The sequence below is a fragment of the Buceros rhinoceros genome, unplaced genomic scaffold, assembly GCF_000710305.1.
Source record: "Buceros rhinoceros silvestris isolate BGI_N320 unplaced genomic scaffold, ASM71030v1 scaffold16128, whole genome shotgun sequence".
Taxonomy (NCBI): Eukaryota; Metazoa; Chordata; class Aves; order Bucerotiformes; family Bucerotidae; genus Buceros; species Buceros rhinoceros.
In genome coordinates this window covers 32669-40634 of record NW_010426505.1, presented here as the reverse complement: position 1 = coordinate 40634, position 7966 = coordinate 32669, and the positions used below count along the sequence as shown (strand labels likewise).

Below are 7966 nucleotides of genomic sequence, written 5' to 3'. Positions count from 1 at the left end.
CAATGCAACCTCCATCCTTCAAAGGCACCTTCTGCTGGAGAACCTACGCAGGCATTAAGACAGGTGCTGAGAGCATTTCCACCTTGAGAGCCAGTTGGCACTGCCCTCCTCCACCTCGCTCACCCACCGTAGCCCGGCTCTAAACCCTGCACGGAGCAGCATCGCTGCTCCAGCTGATGCCTGAGTACCAGCCCCACCACGGAAGCGGACAGACGCCCTCGGTGCTACAGGATAAATCAGATTTATCACAGATTTATCATTGCTTGACAGGGACAGCGTGTTTGTGAATCTGCACATGTGGTTTGTGTCTCCGTCCGGGGCACGAGCATGCGACGGCAAAGTCTGAGTGTATCGACAAGGAGGAACATGGCTGCGGGTAGTGGGAGGCAGCTCTCGGCAGGCAGCAGCGACGGGCTCTGTCTGCCCGCACCCCAGCAGCTCCACCATCCTGGGGGAGGAGGCGGGGGGAAAGGGGGGGTTAAAAATAGACTCCAATTCTCCTGAGAGGAGACATGGAGCCATTCCTGGCACATTTCCTCCTCATCCTGTCACGCTGCTCGCAAAACAATCCCAAGCGAGGAAGGGGCTGGCTCATGGCCCCCGGGGCTGTGAGGAGGAGCTCAGGAAGGCTGCACGGGCAGTGCAAGCAGGGGCCCCGTGGCATTGCCACCACTCACCCCAACACCCACTGGGACCCTCCTTAATTCACACCAGTAAAAGTGGACCTAGAGAGAGGGAGGTACCAGCAGGGCTGCTCAGCCAGATGGGGTCTGGGAGCCACTGCTTTTGGCTAGAGACCCCAAAGTTAAGTAAATTCTGGGAAAAACTACCTCCAGTCACCTGCATGAGGTCAGCTGTCACCCCAGGATTTCTGAGCCAGTCGCATACAAATGCTACACCATGGGAAACGTGCTGGCTGAACCCAAAGCTAACTCAGCCCAGCAATCTTCTCCAGAGAGCACCTATCCCAGCAGGGAAACCCCAGCAGGAGGAAGCGAAAGCCCAGCAAGTCAGTGATGCTCCTCCCACAAAGCTATGCAGCCATCACCCCACTGCTGCCCCCAGAGTGCCATCACTGCACCCAGAGTCCATCACCATCCCATTGCGGCACCCAAAATCCCATTGCAGCACCCAGCATCCCACCACCACACCCAGGAACACGCTGCTGGACCCCACGTGGTCACACCTCCTGCCCTGGCACCTTCCTTCCAGCCTTGATGCATTCGGCCCCATCCCTGCCTCACAAGGGTACCGGTGGGGCACCGAGACCCCCAAGGGTTTCCCCCACGCAAAGCCATGCTGTCCTGGCATCAGAGCCCCCATGGTGGTGTCCCACCCAGTGCAGCCCAGATGTCCCAGTATTTCTCCAAAGCACCGTCCCCAGTACTGGTGGCCCTGGCAGGCGTCACTGTGGTTGTGGTGAAGAGCATCCCTGTCCCTAAGGGACTGGCCTCACATCAGCTCTCGCAGGATGTTGACAGAAAACAACCGCCGGCCACTGCATAACCCGTGGCTGAGTGACGCGCAGGCGGCACAACAGGAACCCCGGGAAATTCCTCGAGGCTTCAAGGTCTGCTCCTGGGGCTTAGCACAGCAGGATTGTGCTTCCCGGCGCTCTGCTTTCGGGTGGTTTTCAGCGGCTGGGAGGACGAGCGGGGCTGGGGGAAACACCCGTTAGTCAAGGTGATGAGCGGAGACCTTCCAAGGGTGCACTGGATCCCCCCGCCAGGGGAAACAGGCACTTGACCCGCCAGCAAGGGGAAGGCAGCAAAGCACAGTCCTTCCTCTGACAAGATCCGGAATATTTAAGGCAGGAAAGGTCACAGGCAGGTTACTGGCGACCGGCCTGTCGCTACTCAAGCACATCAGAAAGCAAAGCACGTGCGGGGCCAGCACCTCTCCCCACATACCCAACCCCTGGGTACCGCAGGAGCTCCCTGTCCCCGGGCACCCCGCGCCTCCGAGCCGGCTCCCCTCACCCATCCTGTGAGCTTTCCCAGGCTCTGCTTTCCCAGCAGACATGAGCCCCGGCACCCAGTGAGGAACTGGGCGTGTGTGGTAGGGCTGGTCTGGAGAAAATAGTTCAGGCAACAACAACAAAAAGGAAAGGAGGCGCGAGGAGGAGTAACCTGGCTTTGAACAGGCCCCTCGGGGAGAAGAGTGTGCAGGCATGGACACATTTGGGTGTGTTTTCACCCAAAACCCTTGGCCAAACACTCTGAACTCCGAAGCAGACCTGAACTTCTTCAGAGCATTGTGACTCAAAGCCCGGTTCAAAGCAACCCCTTGGACACTGGGTTGTTTCCACTCTCACCCAAATGCTTCCTCCTCCGCGGTCCAAAGAGTGGCAGCGATGGGGAACGTTTACCTCCAGCTGGCCGGCAAATATGGAAAAGGGTCTGGGACTTTTTTCCTCAGCAAACTCAAGAGTCCACCCGAGGCAACTCGGCACAGATGCCACCAGCTCCCAGCTGGAGGGGGAACATTCCCAGTGGGAAGATGGATTTGGGGAAAATAATGACTTGTGGTGGAGAGATGGGGATCTGGAGCTGGACAGGAGAAGTCCACCCTCCTCGCTCATCAAAGGCATCCTGTAGACCCTTGAATGCTCAAGGAGCGCCAGTAAAAAACACACTGAAAAAGGAAAAAAGCCTGAATTGAGGAAATGTCCTTAATAGAAACAGACCCCCAAACTGATGGATACTCCTCGGACTGCAGCAAACAGGGGAGGTATTTTCCCAAAGGTGTCTTCAGTTCAAGCAGTGAGAGACGTTTTCTTGCGTAGTTTTGCCATTTAAAGCCGTTGTGTGTGACTGTCTTTTGACCAAAATAACCTCCGTGCCTGTTTCTAAATAATAATTTAAAAAAAAGTTCTCAAAGCATTTCCCCTCTTGCCACACCCATCAACTGCAGCTATTTTCTCTGTGTGTCCTTTGTTTAAACACAACGACCTCTATATATCTTATAAGATGCCCCATGGCAGTTGGGAGATCGGAAACGAGGACTCTCCAGCGGCTGAAGAATTTGCAATGAAGCTCTTCTTCTTTCTCTAAACTATGGCAAACATGCCAGCCACAAAATGTGGAGGGGAATTTTTCCTGAAGAATAAGACATTTAGGGCAGGGCTGCATGATCCATCTCAAGTTATGCGGCTGTAGGGAGCCGTGTGCGTGCTCTCCTCTGTGCAGAGGAACACGCCTCAGCTGAAACCGTCGCACGGAGACCAGAGCCAGCAGGTTTTGATCTGGTCTCCAGATAAAGAGCCTGGGTCTTGTTTTTCTGGCGTGGTGCTCATCGCTGCCCTTTCCCTTAGCAGATACCTGCCTTTGCAAGCTCTCTTTCGGATGCCATCACTGCTGCTCCGCAGGTGGGGAAACTGAGGTACGGGGACAGCAATGTCCCCGATGAGGCACACGCAGACAGTACACGTAGGGCACAGGCTTACGAGACCTTCACCAAGGTCAGCGGGAAATTGGAGCCAAAGCTGGGAATAGACCCTGGCTATTGCCAGACCCATCCCAACTGCTGAATCAAGCTTCCCTGTGTATTTTTTTTCCCTTCATGGCTCTGCGATAGCACTTTTTTATAATTATTAATTTTCAATAAGGTAAAACTTCTTTACAAATCATTTCTCCCCATTCTCACCCATCTGCATGAAGACATTCAGACCAGTGCAGACAAGCACCAAATACCCCAGGCAGCTTCACTCCTCATTTCCATTCCCTCAGCGTTCTTGGGGCCAACAGCAGAAACCTCCAGTTTGGACCAGCGAACATCCACGTCTGGATGTGGCTCGGACGGGCAGGTTGGACCCCCTGGGAGTTGCTATTGCTGAAAACATCTGACCCCGCCACCAGCCCTCACAATACATTTCCTGCTGCATTTTATCACCCAGCGCACGGGACTCTTCAAGTGTTGCTGCTTGGCAGGGTGCGTCTGCAGCAGCTTTTGCTGATACAGCAGTATCAGGAAGGGCTGTGATTTTAACATTTCTAGACCACAAAATGTCCCAGAGCAGGAACAATTACAACAGCGCAGCACTGCTTTTTTCCCAGGATAGCTCATTTGTACCAGAATAAACTGTACCAGCATAAGCTTTTGCCAGTATAATCTTCATTTATGCTTAAGAGGCTTTGCCAGTAAAACTACAGTGACCTAGCTCTGCTGGAAAACCTTTTCTCCCATATCCAGGGAATTTACTCAGCAGCTCGGTGGCTCGGTAGTCTGCTTCTGAGAGGGGGGGATGTTAAAAAAAAAAAAAGCCTATCTCAAGGCAGCGACTCCTGCAGCCATGCTTTCTGCAGCCGAGGAGGGTCGCAGACACAGGGCACAAACCCACAGCCCGTCTGAGTGGGACCAGAGGGGTCTGCAGGCACTCCAGGGCTCATGGGGGCCGTCACAGTACAAGCACCCAGCCCTGACGCCAGTCGAGATTTGGAAAGTCGCCCGCCACCCCCCTGCTTCCGCTTTTTTTTTTATCCTTTTTTTTTCCCCCCTCAGCACCTCTTCCTCCTTAATCAGAGAACGGATCAATTCTGGGTATTAGATGGCAGGAAATCCTAAATTTGGGTTGCCACTCCCTTCCTTAAGTCAGCCCTCCGTGGTGGGGCTGTGGGGCCAAGTGTGGAGGGGACTGGGACCAGCAGCCGAGCTCAGGCTTTCGGAAACCTCCTCCTCCTCTGCTCTCTGGCATCACTTTGGTGTGGACCAGGTTCAGAAGTCTGACACTCAATTGCAAGTGAATCTGATGTAAATCCAGTGCTCAGAGCACTGTTCCTTCTGCTGGTGCCTCTGCGGGCAGAAAGTTTCCCTAAATAAACTGCAGGAGTGAGAATCACTGCCCATTTGCTCTCATTCCTCAAAAGCAGTACAGAAATCCCCTTGTGTTCCACCCAAGGAACCTCCAGTGATGGACGGTTCCACCTCAGCAATCCAGCCTCCTAAGTGGGATGTTGAGAGCAACGGGCAGGCAGCAGCTCTGGGCAGGACACGAGGGATTGACCATGGTTTTCATGTGAAAACTGCCATGGGAATATAGTGACCACAAGAGGTCAGGTCCTCACTTTTGTCCCTGATCAAAAACTGGAGTGAACAGAGCGTGTTTACAGCAGATGAATTGAAATAGCCCCTGGCCTACAATCTTGAGTAAGTTTGCTCTCAGTTTACACCAGCGCAGCTGAGAACTGAAGCAAGGATGGAGCAAGAACTGCCTGTTCCCTTCCCAAGACTGGCTGCTGCCGCGGACGCGACACAGCCTGGCTTGGGTGGACTCAGGGAGACGACCTGCTCGGTGCAGGGTGGCTGCGATCCCGCAAATCACCCAGGGGTCCAAAACCAAGCATCATCTTGTGGCCCGAGCACACTAGACTGGGTTTATATAACCCACTGCCCAGTGGGGAGGGGCAACTGATCCCCTTAAACCATCCGCAGAAGTGGGTAGGAGCACCGCATCGCCCTGCCATCAAGCGCCTCGGTCCTGAGTAGCCACGATTTCACCAACAAGTAACTTAAAAGTTCTTTCTTTTTACATTTGTACAAAGACAAACTCAAGACCACCCCTCTCAGACCCCCCAAAGTCTGCTCAAGGCACAGCACACAGAAATAGGTCTTTCTGTGGGCATTTAAAAATCACCACGTGCAGTTTGCAGTTTCTCTTTGGGAACCTGCTCTGAGGTTTGGGAGAGTTTCTTCAGCCACATTTGACACTTTCCCCCAAGAACTGCCCGGCGATGCTGCAGTGGTTTGAGCTGCTCAAGGATGGCGAGAAACTCTGTTTTGGCTGCTCTCTACTCTGGGTGGGTTCTTCCTCCCACCAGGTTTCACTTTGACCACTAAAACCTCAAAGCCACATGCTTCTCACCCCCAGCTCTCTACTGCTGCCCAAATCAGACAAAACCCAACAGCAAGGCCTCTCAGCACGGCCACTGCCAACCCAGCCAGGAGCAGAGGCGCCTTTCGGGGCTTCTATCCCAGCATCGGGGTGACCTTCTAGAGGCTCTCTTTGGCTGGAGGAAATTTGGCAGCACCCCTCTGCATGCTGCCAGCCCATCGATCAGCATTTCACCTTACCGGGTTGATGGGCCGTGGCATGAGATTACAGTGCCCACGAGCAGCTTTTCCACAGCTCTCTGCATGCCATCCTCTCCTTCCCCCAGCCTGAGTCCCCACCTCCACAGCTCAGGGAAACCTCTGCTCTCCTCCCAGAAGATGAAGGGGAAGAAGAAGTGCAAAAGAATCCCTCCGCTGGGCCCTGGAACAGGGCTCTCTGAAGCGGTACCCAGCTGAATCTTGCTGCAGAGCCAGCAGTGTCCCTGCCCCACGGGCCAAGCCAGGACCCCTCCGTCCCTGCAGCTCCAACTCCCGTTCTCCCTCTCTATCCTATTTTATTTTCTCCTCTGGACGCACCTTTGCAGGCAGCATTAGCTCTCCCCAGCACCAAGGGAAGGGGACTGTGTGGTCAGAGCCCTGGGTTCACGCTGGCCAGTGCTGGGAGGTATTTGGGGGTCTCTCCAAACCTGTGTGAGCGACCATGAGCTCACCAGTGTTCCCATTTTTTGGCAGCCCAGATTAAAGCACCTGTGGGGGACACTCACTTCTAACCCATCCCAGCGCCTGCTAAAGCCTGGATGCCCAGAGGTCTGGTGACCCCCCTACTGCTGGACCCACACCAAAAAAATGGGATGCTGCTGCCTGATGCTTCAGAGCTCGCATGGACGGGGGTGGGGGGAGCAGCCCCACTGAAGACGTGAGTGCACAGACCCCAGGCCCGGGCTGACGAAGCATGCTCAGCTCCAGCGTAGGGGCTCACTTTGTCTTTTTTCACCTTAAAAAAACCCCACCCCACCCTCTCAGGAGCCTGGGAGAAGCACAGCCCATTCCCAGAGCCACTGGCAGTGCTGGAAACCTGCAGGGGCTATTCCCGTCTCCGAGGGGGAAGGACTCGACAGAGGAATTTTCCAGAAGCCACTCTCCCAGTGAGCCACCGTGTCACCGGAGGAAACGCTTGCGAACGCCTCTTCCTCTGGCTGCCGTGCCGGTGGCACACCAGCACTCCCGGCTTCCTGCCCCATCGCCAACCACCCCCCCACCCACGGAGGACCCCTCACCCCTGCTTTTTTTTTTATTTGCATCTCCCAAGCATCCGGGGCAGCCTCTGAGCCCCCCTCGGAAGGAGCCCAGGCGGCGGGTGGAGAAGGCAAAAGCAGGAAGCGTGAGCAAGCGGGAGAGCGTGACATATGGAAAGTGTGAGGAGCCCCTCAGAGAGAAGGGAAGGGCAGCGGCAAACCCAGGGGGAGGGCAGTAGCAAGCCTGGCTCGGCTCTCCCCCAGCCTGGCAGTACTGGGTGGAGGGGGAGGGTGCACCCAGGCAAACAAGGATTCTGCTGATAAAGCAAATGTGACTCAATCACACGCTTGTGCAAAGATGTCACAACAGTCCTGAGAAATTACAGGCTCCGATTTCATCCCTCAAGGGCCAGCGCTGTCCTTGCTCTTACAATGCGCTCTGTTCTGCTGTCAGCGGCTCAGCGAGTGCCCCTAATTTACTGGCTGGGAACCCGCGGCAGGAACAGGCAATAATAGGTGCAGTGTAGAGCCGCTGCCAGGGCTTCTGGGCTGGCAGCGGGGCCGGGGAGACGGCTGCTGAAGGGCTCGACGCGGCGGCTCTTTTGAGCTCGTGCCATTGTGGTCAGAAGCAGCCCGAAGCGGGGGGCTCGCTGTCCCCGCTAAACCCCCCACTTTCAGACCACAGATGCTGCCTGGCACATGCCAGTGGGACGGAGGCAGTAGCCCCCAGCCCAGCTCTCTGTCCCAAACACGGTGGCATTCAACCCTGTTTGAGGTTGAATCTCTCCACCTTCTGGGGTGGCTCCATGCACGCCTGGGAGGAAGGTTTAGGGGATCCAGACCTCCCTGCCAAAGCACAAGGGCTGAGCCCTCATCACTGCGATTGTCCTCTGCTGCCAACC

General features: G+C 55.4%; 1 protein-coding gene across 1 annotated transcript in view; it reads right to left on the bottom strand.

The window, feature by feature from the left end:
- LOC104498185 (retinoic acid receptor RXR-alpha) overlaps positions 1–7561 on the bottom strand; it is a 44028-nt gene extending 36467 nt beyond the window's left edge. Inside the window, exon 1 of the mRNA XM_010141537.1 lies at positions 7556–7561. The gene's annotated coding sequence lies outside the window, so the exon portion shown is untranslated. The remainder of the gene's footprint in view (positions 1–7555) is intronic.
- Between the last annotated feature and the right edge of the window lie 405 nt (positions 7562–7966).